We start from the raw sequence: 22,076 nt of genomic DNA, 5'->3' as shown, positions 1-22,076 counted from the left end.
AAAAAATTGTTTTTTAATGCATCTCTAACATTCCAGCTTCTTGTATCATAAAAAAAAAAAAAAAAAAAAAAAAAACTTTTCGGCATCGGTGTTTTTTCAAACAAGTTACTACCACCTTCTCATATTTATTTTTTATGTCAATATACAACTTTGATCATTGTTATATTTTTTATTTTATTGATATTAACCCTCTAGATTTTAGAGAAATTATATTTATACAACATTTTTTTGATATCTTTTTCTCTGATATTCATATTATTTTCTTATTATTTTCCTTCCTTTTTCTTTCTCTATTTTTTTCTCAATAAAAAGAGAGAGAAAAAAAAATTATCACAAAAATTATCTCAAATAATTATTCAAATATCACTACTCAAATTTTAAAGGTGTTATAGTAATTCGAATTTTGGCCAAAATAAAATAAAAATCTGATCAAGAATTATTTTCATCAAATATCAAATTTGGAGTAATTATTTATTAACCATAATACTTAAAAGTTAAAATTACAGTTTTAGTCCCTTAACTTAATTTTAGGTAACAGTTTGGTCATTTATCCTTTTTCATTTCAATTTGGTCATTTTTGTCCATTTTTATATACATTTTTAAACTTAAAATTCATGATTTTACTTTCTTATGATCTTTTAGTCTTCAAATCTATGATCATCGTCTATGTTTGCATAAGAATATTAGATTTGAAGCTTGAAAATGTATATGAAAATGGACAAAAAAGACCAAATTAAAATAAAAAAAAAATAAAGGATCAAACTGTTACCTAAAATTAAGTTAAGAGACTAAAAATATAATTTTACCTACTTAAAAATAATTTTTGAGACGAATCAACAAACATTTCTTATACTAGTGACAAAAATCCACACGGATGGTGGACAACAGAACAACGGTCAATAAATCAATATAGTAATACAAACTTTTTGACTGGATAGACAAATCAAACTTATCCAATAGGTTGAGTAAAAAGTGAAATTGACAAATAACAAATATTCTACAAAAAAAACAATCAAATAGGACAATAAACAAAACAATAGAGGATGGCTCATGCATAAATGATGAATTAAAAAATGAACAGTTAAGCTTATCAACTTGGAAATTTATTTGCGCGACTATTTTTTATTTATTTTTTCTACGAATATGATTATATTTTATTTTTTGTGGGGGATGACTATTTTTTATTGTTTGCTTGTAAATTATTTAAAGTTAGAAAAAACAAAATTAAAATAGCAATATACACCAACATTTACCGAAGAAATGAGAGAAAAGGTATAAAACTCTCGTATGATGAGAATGAATAATTATAAATGAAAAAGTTAGTTACAATTTGATTACCTCAAACATAGAACAATCAAGGTTGGCCCTGTGCAAGAGCATCAAGGCCCTTGACAGAGGGCTCAAACTTAAAGGGTTTCAAAAATTTTTAAAAAAAAAACAAGAAAAAGAAGACTTGTATGTACAGATAAGTGCCATAAATTAGTTAATTATATGTTATATTTTAGACACTTTTGTTACTTGTTTTACAAGTTATTTAAAAAAAGTCAAGAATTAATGAACAAATGCCAATTTATGCTTTTTGTATCTTACTCCATCCCATTGTGCAGGAAATTGCAAGACATAACCTGAATTGAGCAAAGAAAGATGAAGAAAGGCAAAGACTGGCTAGCCACAACGAGCAAAGGCAAGATATTAACGACAAGGAGCTCGCCACTACGAGTGAGAAGCGAATCAGAGGCGAGGAGTTCCAGAAAGCTCCCATTTGCACAAGTCCATGCCTTGCCACAACGAGGAGGAAGCGAGCTCACAGCAAGCCTGCAGCGAGGAGTTCGAGAGAGCAGTAGTTTTGAGAAGTCTCTAGCTCACCACAACGAGGCCATGGAGAGCCAGTTCGCCATGGGAAGACAAAAAGCGAGGAGTTCCAGAGAGCCAGCATTTCCAGCAAAACAGGGCCTCGCCAAGCGAGCAATAGCCTCTCCATGGTGAGATAAGGCGGTTTCAGGCCACTTGCTTACGTGGTAGAAACCCACTGGTGAAGAAAGCTCCACTCACCATGGCGAGCATCTTCTCGCTCGGCTAGAAGTCACTTATCAGAAATACTATTTAAGCAATTCTCTCATTATTTTCAGATATGTTATTTATGTACTTTTAGAGAGAGACAGAGGCGAAATTGTAAGAGAAACACAAAGCAAGAGTGTTAGAGTGGAGATTCATCAAGATTACTTGAGAGATCAAGAGCTTGTCATGTATTATCATCATTTCTTCCATTTTTGCAAGGTTTCCATGACAATGAGTAGCTAAATTTCACCTTGTTGGTATTAGATGTAACTGATCAAGCACAATATGTATTCTTATTGATTCAAGCAATATATGACTATAGTCTTATTTGATATTGATTTTGTTCTTGTGTTTAATGTTTTGATCTTATGAATTTAGATTGTTATTAAAAAATACTTTTTGAATCTAGGTTAGAACATTATCTATTCACTACCACAATTTTGGCTTTAAATAGCACAATTTTAATAGCGGTTATGGATAAACGCTATTAAAAAACAACGCATAGACCTGTTATAGCACTTTTAAGAAAGCGCTAAGAAAAACATGTTAAAAACTAGGTTAGATAGCACTTTCTTATGAACGCTATTATTTTGGTTTGCACTAATAGCGCTTTTCAGAAACGCTATTGTTGGACGGGTTATAGATAGCGCTTTTGGGTTTTATGAAAATAAAAAATACAGTTTTCCAATCTCTATCCCATTATCTCTCCTCACTCGTGTCTCTCACTCTCTCTCACTTTACCACTCGATCTCTCTCTCTACTTCACTCATTTTTCTCACCACCACAGAACCTTCTCATAAATCGTAAACCCATCACATATTTTTCTCTATTGATCTCGTTTTTTCACCTCACCGTTCACTCGTTCTCCCTCTCACCACCTCAATCCATCTCTCCATCAAACTCACGATGAAGAAGAGATCGTTATTGCCGCTTATAGCATTTTATAAAATAGAGTTTTAAGGTTGTATATGTTTTACCAACTTGTCTCTGTATTCTTTTTGTCCCTGTGTATTCAATAATATACCAAACTGAACACAAGTTTACATAAGTGCACTAATTATTTTCAAAGTTCCATGCGTAATGATATTTCTACTATTAGATAAACTTTTCAAATTGAAGCATGCAATTAGAAGATAGCATACTAATTAATCAGTAGTTAATTATGGTAGAAAACATATTTAATCACTAGAGTTTGTACTATATAGTTATTAATAGAAATCACTACAATTTGGAGTTTCTTTGTTGAGTGTCAAATTTGTTTCAAACTTTACTATTATATCATAACAGTGGACCATAAAATTTGAGTGGACCACAAAATTTGATCACTTATGGTAGCTACAACAATTATGGTGCTCAATCTCTAAACATTTACCATATGGTAATTTAGGCAACAATTTGTAGTGTGGTACCTAGCTAGTTAGTGTTAGTCAATTCGTAAGGTACAAATTTGGTTCATCTAGAATTTCACTACTCCTTGTTTAAATTCAATTAGGCCACAATTATTTATATTTCATGTTTTTGGGTGATGAGGGTTGGAGGGGAGACAAATCATAGGCACACATAAGCTCAACCTTAGCATCTCAGATAGGTTTAGAGATTGTGGTCTTATTTTCATCAATGTTTAGAAGCACATGCTAATGAAAATGACATTTGCTTCAACATTTTGAGTTTTTACCACTATTTTTTTCCCCTTTTTATGGGATTAGAATTTAGAAATGGCATCATGAGTTTAGTTATTTGATAGTTGAATTGGGAATGCTCTTGTACTAACTAGAGGAGTCAATGTCCTAGTTGGTCCCTTAATATGTATGGTTCTGGTGAGTTGATTCCTAAAATTAGGAATTAACAGGAACATTGAAATTGTAAATTGTTTGTTATTTAGTCCATGTTTTTTAATAGCGCTTATGGATAAACGCTATTAAAAAACAACTCATAGACCTGTTATAGCACTTTTAAGAAAACGCTAAGAAAAACATGTTAAAAACTAGGTTAGATAGCACTTTCTTATGAATGCTAATATTTTGGTTCGCACTAATAGCGCTTTTCAGAAACGCTATGTTTGGACGGGTTATAGATAGCGCTTTTGGGCTTTATGAAAATAAAAAATACAATTTTCCAATCTCTATCCCATGATCTCTCCTCACTCTCTCTCTCACTTTACCCCTCGATCTCTCTCTCTCGACTTCACTCATTTTTCTCACCACCACAGAACCTTCTCATAAATCGTAAACCCGTCACATATTTTTCTCTATTGATCTCGTTTTTTCTCCTCACAGTTCACTCGTTCTCCCTCTCTCCATCAAACTCACGATGAAGAAGAGATCGTTATTGCCGCTTATAGAATTTTATAAAATAGAGTTTTAAGGTTGTATATGTTTTACCAACTTGTCTCTGTATTCTTTTTCTCCTTGTGTATTCAATAATATACAAAACTGAACACAAGTTTACAAAAGTGCACTAATTATTTTCAAAGTTCCATGCGTAATGATATTTCTACTATTAGATAAACTTTTCAATTTGAAGCATGCAATTAGAAGATAGCATACTAATTAATCAGTAGTTAATTATGCTAGAAAACATATTTCATCACTAGAGTTTGTGTTATATAGTTATTAATAGAAATCACTACAATTTGGAGTTTCTTTGTTGAGTGTCAAATTTGTTTCAAACTTTACTATTATATCATAACAGTGGACCATAAAATTTGAGTGGACCACAAAATTTGATCACTTATGGTAGCTACAACAATTATGGTGCTCAATCTCTAAACATTTACCATATGGTAATTTAGGCAACAATTTGTAGTATGGTACCTAGCTAGTTAGTGTTAGTCAATTCGTAAGGTACAAATTTAGTTCATCTAGAATTTCACTACTCCTTGTTTAAATTTAATTAGGCCAGAATTTTATATATTTCATGTTTTTGGGTGATGAGGGTTGGAGGGGAGACAAATCATAGGCACACATAAGCTCAACCTTAGCATCTCAGATAGGTTTAGAGATTGTGGTCTTATTTTCATCAATGTTTAGAAGCACATGCTAATGAAAATGACATTTGCTTCTACATTTTGAGTTTTTACCACTATTTTTCCCCCCTTTTTATGGGATTAGAATTTAGAAATGGCATCATGAGTTTAGTTGTTTGATAGTGGAATTGGGAATGCTCTTGTACTAACTAGAGGAGTCAATGTCTTAGTTGGTCCCTTAATATGTATGGTTCTGGTGAGTTGATTCCTAAAATTAGGAATTAACAGGAACATTGAAATTGTAAATTGTTTGTTATTTAGTCCATATTTTTTAATAGGGGTTATGGATAAACGCTATTAAAAAACAACTCAGAGACCTGTTATAGCACTTTTAAGAAAGCGCTAAGAAAAACATGTTAAAAACTAGGTTAGATAGCACTTTCTTATGAATGCTATTATTTTGGTTCGCACTAATAGCGCTTTTCAGAAACGCTATTGTTGGACGGGTTATAGATAGCGCTTTTGGGCTTTATGAAAATAAAAAATACAATTTTCCAATCTCTATCCCATTATCTCTCCTCACTCGTGTCTCTCACTCTCTCTCTCACTTTACCCCTCGATCTCTCTCTCTCCACTTCACTCATTTTTCTCACCACCACAGAACCTTCTCATAAATCGTAAACCCATCACATATTTTTCTCTATTGATCTCGTTTTTTCTCCTCACAGTTCACTCGTTCTCCCTCTCTCCATCAAACTCACGATGAAGAAGAGATCGTTATTGCCGCTTATAGCATTTTATAAAATAGAGTTTTAAGGTTGTATATGTTTTACCATCTTGTCTCTGTATTCTTTTTGTCCCTGTGTATTCAATAATATACAAAACTGAACACAAGTTTACATAAGTGCACTAATTATTTTCAAAGTTCCATGCGTAATGATATTTCTACTATTAGATAAACTTTTCAATTTGAAGCATGCAATTAGAAGATAGCATACTAATTAATCACTAGTTAATTATGGTAGAAAACATATTTAATCACTAGAGTTTGTATTATATAGTTATTAATAGAAATCACTACAATTTGGAGTTTCTTTGTTGAGTGTCAAATTTGTTTCAAACTTTACTATTATATCATAACAGTGGACCATAAAATTTGAGTGGACCACAAAATTTGATCACTTATGGTAGCTACAACAATTATGGTGCTCAATCTCTAAACATTTACCATATGGTAATTTAGGCAACAATTTGTAGTGTGGTACCTAGCTAGTTAGTGTTAGTCAATTCGTAAGGTACAAATTTGGTTCATCTAGAATTTCACTACTCCTTGTTTAAATTCAATTAGGCCACAATTTTGTATATTTCATATTTTTGGGTGATGAGGGTTGGAGGGGAGACAAATCATAGGCACACATAAGCTCAACCTTAGCATCTCAGATAGGTTTAGAGATTGTGGTCTTATTTTCATCAATGTTTAGAAGCACATGCTAATGAAAATGACATTTGCTTCAACATTTTGAGTTTTTACCACTATTTTTTCCCCCTTTTTATGGGATTAGAATTTAGAAATGGCATCATGAGTTTAGTTGTTTGATAGTGGAATTGGGAATGCTCTTGTACTAACTAGAGGAGTCAATGTCTTAGTTGGTCCCTTAATATGTATGGTTCTGGTGAGTTGATTCCTAAAATTAGGAATTAACAGGAACATTGAAATTGTAAATTGTTTGTTATTTAGTCCATATTTTTTAATAGGGGTTATGGATAAACGCTATTAAAAAACAACTCAGAGACCTGTTATAACACTTTTAAGAAAGCGCTAAGAAAAACATGTTAAAAACTAGGTTAGATAGCACTTTCTTATGAATGCTATTATTTTGGTTCGCACTAATAGCGCTTTTCAGAAACGCTATGGTTGGACGGGTTATAGATAGCGCTTTTGGGCTTTATGAAAATAAAAAATACAATTTTCCAATCTCTATCCCATTATCTCTCCTCACTCGTGTCTCTCACTCTCTCTCTCACTTTACCCCTCGATCTCTCTCTCTCCACTTCACTCATTTTTCTCACCACCACAGAACCTTCTCATAAATCGTAAACCCATCACATATTTTTCTCTATTGATCTCGTTTTTTCTCCTCACAGTTCACTCGTTCTCCCTCTCTCCATCAAACTCACGATGAAGAAGAGATCGTTATTGCCGCTTATAGCATTTTATAAAATAGAGTTTTAAGGTTGTATATGTTTTACCATCTTGTCTCTGTATTCTTTTTGTCCCTGTGTATTCAATAATATACAAAACTGAACACAAGTTTACATAAGTGCACTAATTATTTTCAAAGTTCCATGCGTAATGATATTTCTACTATTAGATAAACTTTTCAATTTGAAGCATGCAATTAGAAGATAGCATACTAATTAATCACTAGTTAATTATGGTAGAAAACATATTTAATCACTAGAGTTTGTATTATATAGTTATTAATAGAAATCACTACAATTTGGAGTTTCTTTGTTGAGTGTCAAATTTGTTTCAAACTTTACTATTATATCATAACAGTGGACCATAAAATTTGAGTGGACCACAAAATTTGATCACTTATGGTAGCTACAACAATTATGGTGCTCAATCTCTAAACATTTACCATATGGTAATTTAGGCAACAATTTGTAGTGTGGTACCTAGCTAGTTAGTGTTAGTCAATTCGTAAGGTACAAATTTGGTTCATCTAGAATTTCACTACTCCTTGTTTAAATTCAATTAGGCCACAATTTTGTATATTTCATGTTTTTGGGTGATGAGGGTTGGAGGGGAGACAAATCATAGGCACACATAAGCTCAACCTTAGCATCTCAGATAGGTTTAGAGATTGTGGTCTTATTTTCATCAATGTTTAGAAGCACATGCTAATGAAAATGACATTTGCTTCAACATTTTGAGTTTTTACCAGTATTTTTTCCCCCTTTTTATGGGATTAGAATTTAGAAATGGCATCATGAGTTTAGTTGTTTGATAGTGGAATTGGGAATGCTCTTGTACTAACTAGAGGAGTCAATGTCTTAGTTGGTCCCTTAATATGTATGGTTCTGGTGAGTTGATTCCTAAAATTAGGAATTAACAGGAACATTGAAATTGTAAATTGTTTGTTATTTAGTCCATATTTTTTAATAGGGGTTATGGATAAACGCTATTAAAAAACAACTCAGAGACCTGTTATAGCACTTTTAAGAAAGCGCTAAGAAAAACATGTTAAAAACTAGGTTAGATAGCACTTTCTTATGAATGCTATTATTTTGGTTCGCACTAATAGCGCTTTTCAGAAACGCTATTGTTGGACGGGTTATAGATAGCGCTTTTGGGCTTTATGAAAATAAAAAATACAATTTTCCAATCTCTATCCCATTATCTCTCCTCACTCGTGTCTCTCACTCTCTCTCTCACTTTACCCCTCGATCTCTCTCTCTCCACTTCACTCATTTTTCTCACCACCACAGAACCTTCTCATAAATCGTAAACCCATCACATATTTTTCTCTATTGATCTCGTTTTTTCTCCTCACAGTTCACTCGTTCTCCCTCTCTCCATCAAACTCACGATGAAGAAGAGATCGTTATTGCCGCTTATAGCATTTTATAAAATAGAGTTTTAAGGTTGTATATGTTTTACCAACTTGTCTCTGTATTCTTTTCGTCCCTGTGTATTCAATAATATACAAAACTGAACACAAGTTTACATAAGTGCACTAATTATTTTCAAAGTTCCATGCGTAATGATATTTCTACTATTAGATAAACTTTTCAATTTGAAGCATTCAATTAGAAGATAGCATACTAATTAATCACTAGTTAATTATGGTAGAAAACATATTTAATCACTAGAGTTTGTATTATATAGTTATTAATTGAAATCACTACAATTTGGAGTTTCTTTGTTGAGTGTCAAATTTGTTTCAAACTTTACTATTATATCATAACAGTGGACCATAAAATTTGAGTGGACCATAAAATTTGATCACTTATGGTAGCTACAACAATTATGGTGCTCAATCTCTAAACATTTACCATATGGTAATTTAGGCAACAATTTGTAGTGTGGTACCTAGCTAGTTAGTGTTAGTCAATTCGTAAGGTACAAATTCGGTTCATCTAGAATTTCACTACTCCTTGTTTAAATTCAATTAGGCCACAATTTTGTATATTTCATGTTTTTGGGTGATGAGGGTTGGAGGGGAGACAAATCATAGGCACACATAAGCTCAACCTTAGCATCTCAGATAGGTTTAGAGATTGTGGTCTTATTTTCATCAATGTTTAGAAGCACATGCTAATGAAAATGACATTTGCTTCTACATTTTGAGTTTTTACCACTATTTTTCCCCCCTTTTTATGGGATTAGAATTTAGAAATGGCATCATGAGTTTAGTTCTTTGATAGTGGAATTGGGAATGCTCTTGTACTAACTAGAGGAGTCAATGTCTTAGTTGGTCCCTTAATATGTATGGTTCTGGTGAGTTGATTCCTAAAATTAGGAATTAACAGGACCATTGAAATTGTAAATTGTTTGTTATTTAGTCCATGTTTTTTAATAGCGCTTATGGATAAACACTATTAAAAAACAACTCATAGACCTGTTATAGCAATTTTAAGAAAGCGCTAAGAAAAACATGTTAAAAACTAGGTTAGATAGCACTTTCTTATGAATGCTATTATTTTGGTACGCACTAATAGCGCTTTTCAGAAACGCTATTGTTGGACGGGTTATAGATAACGCTTTTGGGCTTTATGAAAATAAAAAATACAGTTTTCCAATCTCTATCCCATTATCTCTCCTCACTCGTGTCTCTCACTCTCTCTCACTTTACCACTCGATCTCTCCCTCTCTCTACTTCGCTCATTTTTCTCACCACCACAGAACCATCTCATAAATCGTAAACCCATCACATATTTTTCTCTATTGATCTCGTTTTTTCACCTCACCGTTCACTCGTTCTCCCTCTCACCACCTCAATCCATATCTCCATCAAACTCACGATGAAGAAGAGATCGTTATTTCCGCTTATAGCATTTTATAAAATAGAGTTTTAAGGTTGTATATGTTTTACCATCTTGTCTCTGTATTCTTTTTGTCCCTGTGTATTCAATAATATACAAAACTAAACACAAGTTTACATAAGTGCACTAATTATTTTCAAAGTTCCATGCGTAATGATATTTCTACTATTAGATAAACTTTTCAATTTGAAGCATGCAATTAGAAGATAGCATACTAATTAATCACTAGTTAATTATGGTAGAAAACATATTTAATCACTACAGTTTGTATTATATAGTTATTAATAGAAATCACTACAATTTGGAGTTTCTTTGTTGAGTGTCAAATTTGTTTCAAACTTTACTATTATATCATAACAGTGGACCATAAAATTTGAGTGGACCACAAAATTTGATCACTTATGGTAACTACAACAATTATGGTGCTCAATCTCTAAACATTTACCATATGGTAATTTAGGCAACAATTTGTAGTGTGGTACCTAGCTAGTTTGTGTTAGTCAATTCATAAGGTAAAAATTTGGTTCATCTATAATTTCACTACTCCTTGTTTAAATTCAATTAGGCCACAATTTTGTATATTTCATGTTTTTGGGTGATGAGGGGTGGAGGGGAGACAAATCATAGGCACACATAAGCTCAACCTTAGCATCTCAGCTAGGTTTAGAGATTGTGGTCTTATTTTCATCAATGTTTAGAAGCACATGCTAATGAAAATGACATTTGCTTCTACATTTTGAGTTTTTACCACTATTTTTCCCCCCTTTTTATGGGATTAGAATTTAGAAATGGCATCATGAGTTTAGTTGTTTGATAGTTGAATTGGGAATGCTCTTGTACTAACTAGAGGAGTCAATGTCCTAGTTGGTCCCTTAATATGTATGGTTCTGGTGAGTTGATTCCTAAAATTAGGAATTAACAGGAACATTGAAATTGTAAATTGTTTGTTATTTAGTCCAGACAATATTTTACGTAATTCTGTAAAGTTAAATACTTAAAATGAATTGCTCACTAAAAGAATAAGGTATGAATGTGTTACTGTTGACTAAAATGACGGAGTATTTTCGATTTTAGGCATATTTTTGTCAATTTCTTAATTTTAGGGACTAACTTGACAACATCCTACAATTTTAAGGACGAAAATGAGGTTTTGGAGCCTGAATTTTAAACGAAATAAATATAAGATGTATTTTAACATAGTTGACTTCATAGAATGATATAAGTTTGTATATGATACAAGGGTACCACTTTTTTTTTATTCCGAAATTTTACTGTTATCTTTACCCTTTGTTGGGACTTTTTTTTGGATCTCTTGCTATCTGGTTCAATATGCTGTTTGCAATAATACATATCTTGAATTTTGGCAGTGCATAAATTGATCTGTTCAAGCAATCAGCGACACTTCTAATAAAATAAAATGAACAAACACTTTTATACTGTGAACTATGATATACTAAATTGTAAATTGTACTGACATGAATGATTTTTGGCTGTGACATGAACAATTACGTCAATTATGCAGAAATTCTGGTGTGCATGTGTCTGTTGAACCTACAAATATTCGGGACTCCTTGTATCGAGCATCAGTTAATTTGGTTTTAGATGCTTGCAGCAAGTGTGATCTTCATAGTCTTGCGTCTGTGTCTCTTTCTTTACTGCTAGATAGCAGCTGTTAATGATGTTGTGTACTTCTATTTTAATGATTATTTTGTTTATATTCAGTGCACCGACTTACTCTACTTCATTTCATATTAATGGCGACGATTCTCAACAATTCCTAGCTGGGTTTGCTGAAAACATTGGCCTTGGAAATGTTCATGCCGCAACAATTCTGCAGCTGTAGCTGCCTGCATACGTTCTTGGATTTTGCAGGCGTGGGTAATTTTCTTACTCTTATTCTTATGATATGGTAATCTTGTCTTTTAGCCTATGGATTTCTACAAGATTTTATTACTGTAACTACTAGCATTCTGAAGGTAGTTATATTTTCAATTGGAATATCATTGGCTATCTGAATTTGTTTCTGTTACTTGAAATATGTCCTAAATCCGGGATATTCATTCTATGCTATCACCATTTGAGGTTTCAATAATTTATATTGTGAAGTATGATACACTGAACTGTTATGGATTCTACAATTTGACAAGCTTTTTAATGCTAAGGCTGCTTCTTAAACACCTACAAATGTACGTATGTGATTTTAAAAATACTATTAATTTGTAATTATATATATAGGCATTCATTTTCTAATACAATTTTTCGCTACTTTTATATTTGAAGTACTTTGAAGCTCCTAAAGATAAGCTAGTTGAGGTCGAGGAGGATTGGGCAACCTTTATGGTCAAGTATATTAGTGAGTTTCGTTTTCTTTTTCAACAATTTTCATTTTCATTTTTTAATTGAGTTACCGTTGGTTTGTGCTGAAAATTCGATGTTAATTAATTTTTCGTTTCATTTTATACGACACAGGAGAAAATGTTGCTGGTAGATTTATTAACTAAACATTGGATAGCTTGACACGAGTTCTCTTAAATTTAGGTGTTTTTTCGTTGGTAATTGTGGATTGATTCATATCATGAAATTTTTAGTTAAGTTTATGATCAATTTGTAATGAGATTATTATGACTGCAATTGGCTATATTCATATTTCAGTATCTTATTATAGCCTTTTAGATAGTATATTTAATTATAGTGTTTATGGTTGTAGATTTAAATTAAAAAAAAAAGTAACTTTTATTAACGCTTTCAGTAAAACGCTAAGAAAAGCCGGTGTGTGTAGGAAGGCTACAATAACGCTTTTCTGAAAGTGCTAAGAAACGGTTGTTAGAAAACGACTTTAATAGCATAAAAATAAGGCTATATATATTAGCGCTTTTTTGAAAGCGCTATTGAAACATTGCTTTTTAATAGCGCTTTAAAATCGCTATTATAGTATACTGACCTATAATAACGGGGGCTTTCTTAGCGCTTCGAAAGCGCTATTAAACGCGAAAATGAGTGCTATTAAAGGGGATATTTTGTAGTAGTGATTGAAACTAGATTTCTATAAATGGGGTTTAGGTTTTGATAATCATTTCAAATATCAAAGCTTAATGCTATCAGATTGCTTGATAGACTAAGAAATCGTCGATCAAAAAATACGATTGAGCTCACGATTTAGACATAAATGGTGTTGTCGAGGATATGTGGTAATATCGGATAATAACTAGAATCTATATGCATGATCATGAGAATATATGCGACGATTGGTCAGTGAAGTCTAATCCCAGCATTTTTTAATCTCTGTCAAATCTCCATTTATTTACCACATTATAGTTCGATTAGGTTCTATAACATACAATCAATTAAACCCTAATGTTGAACGACCTATAATATCGCATTAGTCCCTGTTGAAACGATACACAAATACTTACTTTTGATTGATAGAAAAATACTACATCATCTACGGACAAAATTCGTCACTAATGTCATTTTTCTGTAGGTAAAAGTCCAAAATTCAATTATTTTACTATCAATTATACATTTTATGTATGTAAATGTCTATTTGTGTGTGGGTAAAAGTCATAATGTAGATGTTAGTCATTCTAAGTGGATTGAATTTTTTCAATACTTTTTAAATTAAAATTGTCAAAATTACAATGAGACCTTTAAATTATCGGAGACGGCTCATAGAACGACCATCAACTAATGATGACTACCTATATCTTCAATATTTATTGAGAAAACAATAGTTATGATCAGCATAGGACTTTATAATACAATTTGTATAGCAGAATTTCAAGCAGTAGCCAACATTTTTATTTTTTTTGGAGAGGAAGCAGTAGCAAACTTGACAACCAAATAATAATGAAACATGTGACTGTCTTTTGATTAAAGAATTACGTGATTCTTTTAAATTTGACAATTTCTCAGATAGATAATTTATTTTGAATCTCTTATAACCTAATTCTTGTAGGTTTAATTGAGTTTTTTGTTTGCGTGAAAAGTGTACGTTGCCTTATCTGAAGAATTCAGTCTTGAGCCTGACTCTTCAAAGCTGGGTGGCTTCCAACAAGGCTCCATACCCAACAATTAAAAAATCAATGCATGATCCCACAATTTTAATTCATATATTAATATTTTAATAATATGCAAGTCCTTTTGTACTTGGTGTCAGAAAATAATGGTTGTCAAAATATTGCACAACTCTAATGGTAATTTGTTGAAAAACTGGATGACATGTTAGCAGTCTGTCCTCAAAAACTGCCGTTGGAGCTGCTCTTACAAGTCTGAGAGAAACATGGTAGTATTTGAAAGTCAATACAAATTGTTACATTGTCAAATTGATCTCTGAATTATTCATTAAAAATAAAGTTGGTTCTTAAATTATGTCATTCACCACCAAATCGATCCCTAAATTATTTTTTTATATATCAATTTGATCATTGATACTGTCAAATAAATGGTAAAAACTAATAAATGTGAAGAATTTGATTTGATTCCATCTCACTTAGTTAAACCTTGCTCAAACTCTTTTAATTTGGTTATGCCATTGTAATCTTAATGTAATCAAATCAAGTACATGTTCTTCATTTTCGCCACATTTCACGCTTTTTTTTTATAATTATTTCGTGATTTCACTGGTTTTGAATTTCATGATTGTTCATGTATATTTGTTGAGTAGTTGCTACTGTGCCATTGAAGATTTGATGGGTTGTCTAGATCACAAGAAATTATTGTTTTTTAATATACTTTTCTAGCAAATGATTTTTCCTTAAAATTTATATGTTTGTACTTTGAAATTTGAATGAATGAAGATAGCGAGGTTCAATGTGTTGTTTACTTTTTTTTACCGTGAGATGAAAGATTCCATTTTTAATTATTACGAAAAATATTTTACTAAGGTTTTATTTGGATAAACAACTTAATTGAGTGCTTATAGTATAAGGTATTATGTATAAACTAAGTCTGTCTTAATTGAATTATTTGAGCTTGTCTACTAGCATAAGCACTTTGAGACTGTTTGGAAGAACTTTTGAAAGAGACTATTTGGGAGAACTTTTGAAAGCACCTTATGACATGTACATAAAGGGAAACTGTTTTCATATGCTATCTTGAACACTAATGGAAAAGGCTGAATATAACTTATAGAGATGTCATATGTTATGTCATAAGTTGTTTCCATAAACTTTTTCAAACAGTCTCACAAATATTTTTATCAGTAGATAAACTCAAATTAGCCAAAGAGACCCTAATGCTTCTGTTAAATTTGTCTTGCCTATGCATTTCTTTTAGCTGCAAGTTAATATTTTGTGTTTAGTGAACACAATATATACTTCACTTCAGTGCCTATTTATAGACAGAATCACCAAATTTGTTATTATTATTCGAGGGCCAATTCATTTGACAATATTAAAGATCAAATTGATTGATGGTGAGTAACATAATTCAGGAATCAACTTAATTTTTAATGAATAGCTCAGGGATCAATTCGACAGTGTAACAATTTGTGTTAACTTTCATTTGAAAAAAAAGTCCAAAAAAAATCAAACAAATTTCGATCAAATTCGTCGATGTACACATGGAAGCTGACTTGGAACTCAACGTTAGCGCTTAATGTGACACGTTAGCATTGTTAACGACGAGACTTGACAGACAAACTAAATTGATGGACATTTATAAAATCCAATGACGTATTGGCTATTTCGAAAAATTGAGGGATGAAATTGACGTGCACATACAAATTTGAGGACCAAATGTCTTTTCACTCTTTTTTTGAGAGGAAGATAAGAGCTACATGAAGACTTTATTCTCAAAATAATAAACAAATTAGTCTCCGAGAAGGAGGAATTTTTTGTGTTGCTTATGGGATTTAGGTTTTACTTCTAAGTTTTGCGTTTTATCTAATGTAATGTTGGGGATGAAAACGAAAGCGATGGGTTGGAGTGTGAAAACAATATGACGCTGGGTTTTTAAAATAAGGATGAAATGGGTGATGGGCTGAAGTTTGGTAAATGGTTGGGCCTTCTTTGTGTTTAGTCTTATATATATCCCGTTTAAACCAAATGTCCATATATAAGCCACTTCTTTATAAAAAAAATAAAAAATAAAATTTGGGCCCTAGGCCGCCTCACCTGCAGCCTATGCCTTGGGCCGGCCTTGCTAATGAGAGGCAAGAATGGTATAAATTGTTGATGAGTCTTAGTTTTTAGACTCTGATTATAAATTAACCCTTACAAATCTTAGTTTTTATTTCAAGAAAATTCAGGGTATAAACCGTTGATGAATTATTAATTAAATTGGTGGTAGATTTTGAAAATATTTTACTTTGGTAAGAATGGTGGTCAGTTTTAAATTGTTTTAATGTGAAAGGGAAAAACGTATAACTATATATGACTTTTAAAGTTGGAATAATTCATAGTAGACTAAAACTGCAAATCTATTCTATTTTAGTATGTTAATTAATTTGAAGATATTGAAACCATCATTCACATATTCTATACGATGCTTGATGGTAGTTAACTGTCGAGGAGTTATTTTTGTAAAATGCTAATGTTTTTTAGCAAACATTAAAGCATGAAAAGCAATATTCCTAAACATAAGGCTTGAAAAATCCCAATGCTGAAGATGCAAGTAGGAAATTCGACCAAAAAAAAAGATGCGAGTAGGAAATTGCTTTTTTTCTTAGAATCCTCCGGTCCAATTTGTTTTTTGGTGGTGTCTGGGGTTCGAACCCCAGACCTTACATATATTATACATTATTCTTTTCAACTGAGCTAAGCTCACGGGAACAATCCTCTGGTCCAATTAGTATTATTTCTTCAATGTCGCAAAAATGTGTTTAATTTAATTTGTTTGCAATATTTACATTGTTGCTGAGATAATTTTCAAATATTTGATTTTATTGTTTCTTAGCGAGGGTAGCAAAATTTTAGCATTTGTGCGAAAGACTATTGTGCCTATGATTAAGAAAAGAGTTGAAGAAGGATCAATATACGTGGTTGAAGTTGTTTTGGTTTATCTCTCCTCTCCCTCTCCAATAAGCCGGCCCTAATTTTCTCTCTTTAGGTTTTCTCTTCCAGTTTCTTCATTGAGGGTGGTTTCAGGTCAATTCTTGACCTAAAATCACCCCTCTTCATCTTTTTTTCTCTATTCCAATCTAAATAAGTGATTTTCACATCTTAGTGTGGTGGTTTGTTGTTCGTCGTCTTGTACGGCATTGTTTGATTTCCCGTCTTCTTGCGGTGTTCATTTGATTCATATTGAAAGATCGATTATTCAATCAAATATTTGGGCATCAACGTTGCAGATCCAAAGGCCATGAATAATCCGGTCACTTTAGTTTTATCATATATTTTTGTATGCATTATGTCGTTATATGCTATTAACTTGGATGTTGTGAGTTTGTACGCAGATTCATCCTGATGTAATCTCTCGATTTGAATGAATTAATATTATTTTATTTTTATAAAAAAAAAAAAAAAGTACAAACTCAACTTATTGGGGTCTACCCTGTTATCACTAAAGTGAAGGCTTCTCAAATTCCACTAAGCCATTTTGTTTTTATGTTGTTCAAAACTATTTTGGATTGTGCCTTTGAGGATGTATTTCTTTATGTTATTTCTTATAAGTAATTATGAGTTGCACTTTGCGTTAATTTTCAAATAACAATGTTCTCCCATTGTCAATTACATGTTGCAGTTTTTATAGCTACTTCAGAAAAAGGGTTAAATATATTGATAACATGAAGACGGTTAAGATACAAAATTTGTTTTTTATTTTGATCTCTGAAAAGTTAATAATCAAAATGCTTCCGAAAGTGATTCCGGCTAAAAGTTCTTTTCAATCGCAAAATATATATATGCTACTAATCAAATCTAAAATCTTGCATACATTCAATTAGAACATTAATTGAATACTGAAGATTAAGAGACAAGTCATGTAACTCCAGATAGAAAGTTTGTATTGTATTTCTTATCTTTAAAATGTTGAGTAAGACATACAATATATACAACAGAATATGATAAGCTATAAGGAAACATAATTGCTAATTATGTATAAGATGTGCTGACTTGATATGCAGATAATTGTTATTTATAACTTGATGTGTTGACTTGATATGATCCAATCATTAAGGGATTGTGTCTCTAACACCCCCCTTAAAACTGGTGGTGAGTGAATCACACCAAGTTTGTCTCTTAGTTGACTGAAACGTGTGTGACTTAATGGCTTGGTGAGACAATCTGCAATTTGATCCGTTGTAGGAACATAAGCCACAACAACCTTATTTTGTAGTACTTGGTCTCTGATGTAATGAACATCAATTTCAATATGCTTAGAACGAGCATGCAATACTGGATTAGAAGCTAGTGCCTTGACACTCAAGTTATCACACCATAGTATGGGCTTCCTTGGCAATGGGAGTTTCAGTTCAAAAAGTAGTGAACGAATCCATGCTATCTCAGCAGCTAGGTCAGCTAGTGCTCTGTACTTTGTACTCTGACTCTGTGCTTGATCTTGATACTACTTTTTGTTTTCTTGAGGACCAAGAGATGAGTGTTTCACCAAGGAACACACATTGACCAGCCATGGATTTTCTATCATCAATACTAGTGGCCTAGTCTGCATCAGAAAAACCTGTTATATCCAAGTCAGTGGATGGCTTGATGTGCATGCAATAATTGATGGTGCCTTGGAGATATCTCAAGATTCTTTTTATACCTTGCCAATGGTCAGTGGTAGGTGAACTCATGTATTGACTGAGTTTATTAACAGAAAAGGCTATGTCAGGTCTTGTGTGAGTTAAATATTGCAGCCCTCCTATGGCTTGTCTGAACACAGTTGGATCTTTCAATTTCTCCCCCTCAACTGTGAAATGTCTTCCTGTTATCATCGGTGTTGGACATGGTGAGGCATTTTCCATCTTGAATTTCTTCAGCAAGTCACCGATGTATTTGGATTGTTTAAGGTACATTCCACTTGCATCTCTTTGTACTTCTATGCCCATAAAGTAGTGTAAACGACCCAAATCTTTGAGAGAGAAGACATCATTAAGTTGTTTGATGAAAGCTTGAAGGAAATTGTTGCTGCTGCCTGTGACTATTATGTCATCCACATATATAAGGAGAAATGTGATATGATCTTTACCTTTTAAAAGAAAAAGAGAAGAATCACTTTTTGTGTTTTGAAAGCCCCAATTTAACAATGCAGTTTTGAGACTATCAAACCAAGCTCTCGGTGCCTGCTTCAGCCCATAAATTGCTTTAGATAGTTTGCATATGTGATTAGGATTGGTAGGATCAACAAATCCTTCTGGCTGATGCATGAATACGGTTTCTTTGAGGTATCCATTTAGGAACGCATTGTTGATGTCTAGTTGCCTAACTTTCCAATTGAGGTGTACTGCAATTGAGAGGATGACTCTGACTGTGCTAGCTTTGACTACAGGACTAAATGTTTCTTCATAGTCGATTCCAGCTGTTTGTTGAAACCCCTTTGCAACTAGTCTGGCTTTCCTCCTTTCTATGGAACCATCTGACTTGTATTTGGTCTTGAAGACCCATTTTGAGTCAACTATGTTTTCTTGATCTTGGTAAGGGACTAGTATCCACGTCTTGTTGGACATGAGAGCTTGAAACTCCTTTTGCATTGCTTCTTTCCATAAGGTTCTTGTGAGAGCTTCCTTGACATTTGCAGGTTCCACTGTGTCTTTGTAAGTCTCAGTGATTCCAATGTAAGGTAGCTTCGGCTTGTGAATGCCTGACTTACTCCTTGTGTGTATTGCATTACTTGTATTTGTGTCCAAGCTTGATTCACCCACATTTTGCTGCTGAACTATGTCTGGTGTCTCTTCATGAGTGGTGTCACCTTCTGATGAACCATTGTCAGTTTGTTCTGTGTCACTAGTAACACCTTGAGAGTCTTCTTCGTTTGTCTCATCTTGATTTTCTTCTTCAATGATTGGTATGCTAGCATCATTGATAGAATTACCTGCACTGCACAAAGGAAAAGAAGTAGATGGATTGTTAATTGTTGTTTTCAAAGGACTTCTTGTATTGAGAAACCCCTCATGGAATGGAAAAAGGTCTTCATTAAAGATGACATGTCTTGATATGAAAGTCCTTCCATGAGAGTTGAGACATTTGTAACCTTTGTGGGAGTTGCTATATCCCAAGAACACACACCTGGTTGTGTGGAATTGTAGCTTGTGTTGGTTATACGGTTTGAGGCAAGGGTAACACGCACAACCAAATGGTTTTAGCAACTTATAGTCAGGTTCTTTATGAAATATGAGTGAATAGGGACTCTCATTTTGAGTAACTTGGGATGGCAGTCTGTTAATGAGGTATACTGCAGTAGAGAAGGCTTCCCACCAATAATGTAAGGGCATTTGAGCTTGTGCAAGTAAGGTTAAGCCAAATTCAGCTATATGTCTGTGTTTCCTCTCGGCTCTTCCATTTTGTTGAGAGGTATATGGGCATGACATTCTAAATTGTATACCAGCATCTATTGCAAGTTTCTGCACAGGTTTGTATTCACCACCACCATCACATTGAATTACTTTGATTCTTTTATTGAACTGGTTTTCAGTTAGGTTTTTAAATTGAGTAAAAGCCTGCATAGTTTCAGACTTTTGTTTCAAGGGATAAGTCCAGGTAAACCTACTGAAATCATCAATAAAGTGCACATAGTATTTAAAACCAGAGGAAGACATTATTGGTGCAGGACCCCATACATCAGTGTGGACCAACTCAAGTGGTTCCTGGGCATGAGAAGAAGAAGACTTAAAAGGTAAAAGGTGCATTTTGCCATATTGGCATGCCTCGCAAAAACTAAAATTATCACTAGGTGGTACTTTGACATTACAACTTTTCAAGACTTTGTCTAAGACCTTATTATTAGGATGACCAAGTCTCCTATGCCAGCTTTCCTTGACAGATACAAAAGCATATGGGTTTCCTTTGGTGCCTGAGAGCTGGTATAATCCATTTTTAAGTAGCCCTTTTAGTATTACCTTCCCTGTCAATTTTTCCTTCACAAAGCAACAATTTTTATCAAACTCAACAAATATGTTGTTGTCAGCAGCCAATTTTGAAACACTTAATAGATTTTCGGTAATGTTAGGTACATATAAGACATCATCTAAATTGAGTGACTTAAGTTTTGAAGAACCTGTGGCCACAATCTCTAATTTATCACCATTACCAACAACCAGAGAATTCTTACCATGGTGCTCAGTCAAGTCTTGGAACTTGTCAGTTTGATGTGTTACATGATTGCTTGCACCGCTATCAAAGTACCAGTCATAGTCTTCGACTGAGTTCTGAGAGGCTATGAAGGCATTGTGAGATCCTTGCTTGTCACTGTCTGCTGAATAATTGGATCTTGAGTAGTTTTTGTCAAACCTGTGAAAGCAATTTATTGCAGTGTGATTAGTCTTGCCACAGACTTGGCATGGTGCTTTGGATGACCTGCCTCTTCCTCTGCCTCCTCTCCAACCTCTGAAGTTGGAACCTCTCCAATTGTTGTTGGAATTGAACCTGTTGTCTCGGTGATCAAATTTGTTTGCAACATTTGCTGTTGCATTCAAATTCAGATTGGTGAGGTTATTCGGTTGCTCAATTCTACTTTCAAAAGTTAGTAATTGAGCTTGTAAATCCACCCAGCTGAGTGTGGTATGATCGGACAATTTTACAACTATAGGATTATATTCAGAATCCAAACCATTAAGAGTTTGAATGATCAGATCAGAATTTGAAATCGGATTGCCAGCAAGTTTGAGTTTGTCAGCAAGGTTCTTCATTTTGATTAGATAGTCTTCCATTTTCATTTCCCCTTTTCTGATGCTGTGAAATTCAGACTTGAGATAAATGATTTGAGACCTTGTGTGTGCTCTAGCCAGACTTTGAGCCTCATCCCAAAGCTGTTTGGAGGTCTCACAATGCAGCAGCTGAGTTGCCATTTCAGTAGCCATCGAGTTGAGCATCCACCCAAGGAGGCGTTGATCATTGGCTTGCCATTC

General features: G+C 33.2%; 1 long non-coding RNA gene and 1 other non-coding gene across 2 annotated transcripts; one reads left to right on the top strand and one right to left on the bottom strand.

Annotated features, from left to right (window-relative positions):
- The first annotated feature begins 11,379 nt into the window (after positions 1-11,379).
- On the top strand, positions 11,380-12,691 carry LOC120578053 (uncharacterized). The gene is made up of 3 exons (XR_005643998.1): positions 11,380-12,261; positions 12,356-12,428; positions 12,545-12,691. It is a non-coding gene; the product is annotated as an uncharacterized lncRNA (long non-coding RNA).
- An 8,991-nt stretch (positions 12,692-21,682) lies between these two features.
- On the bottom strand, positions 21,683-21,816 carry LOC112420546 (small nucleolar RNA Z247). The gene has a single exon (XR_003010726.2). It is a non-coding gene; the product is annotated as a small nucleolar RNA Z247 (small nucleolar RNA).
- Between the last annotated feature and the right edge of the window lie 260 nt (positions 21,817-22,076).

The sequence above is a fragment of the Medicago truncatula genome, chromosome 2, assembly GCF_003473485.1.
Source record: "Medicago truncatula cultivar Jemalong A17 chromosome 2, MtrunA17r5.0-ANR, whole genome shotgun sequence".
Classification (NCBI taxonomy): Eukaryota; Viridiplantae; Streptophyta; class Magnoliopsida; order Fabales; family Fabaceae; genus Medicago; species Medicago truncatula.
This window is presented reverse-complemented; position numbering and strand designations above follow the sequence as displayed.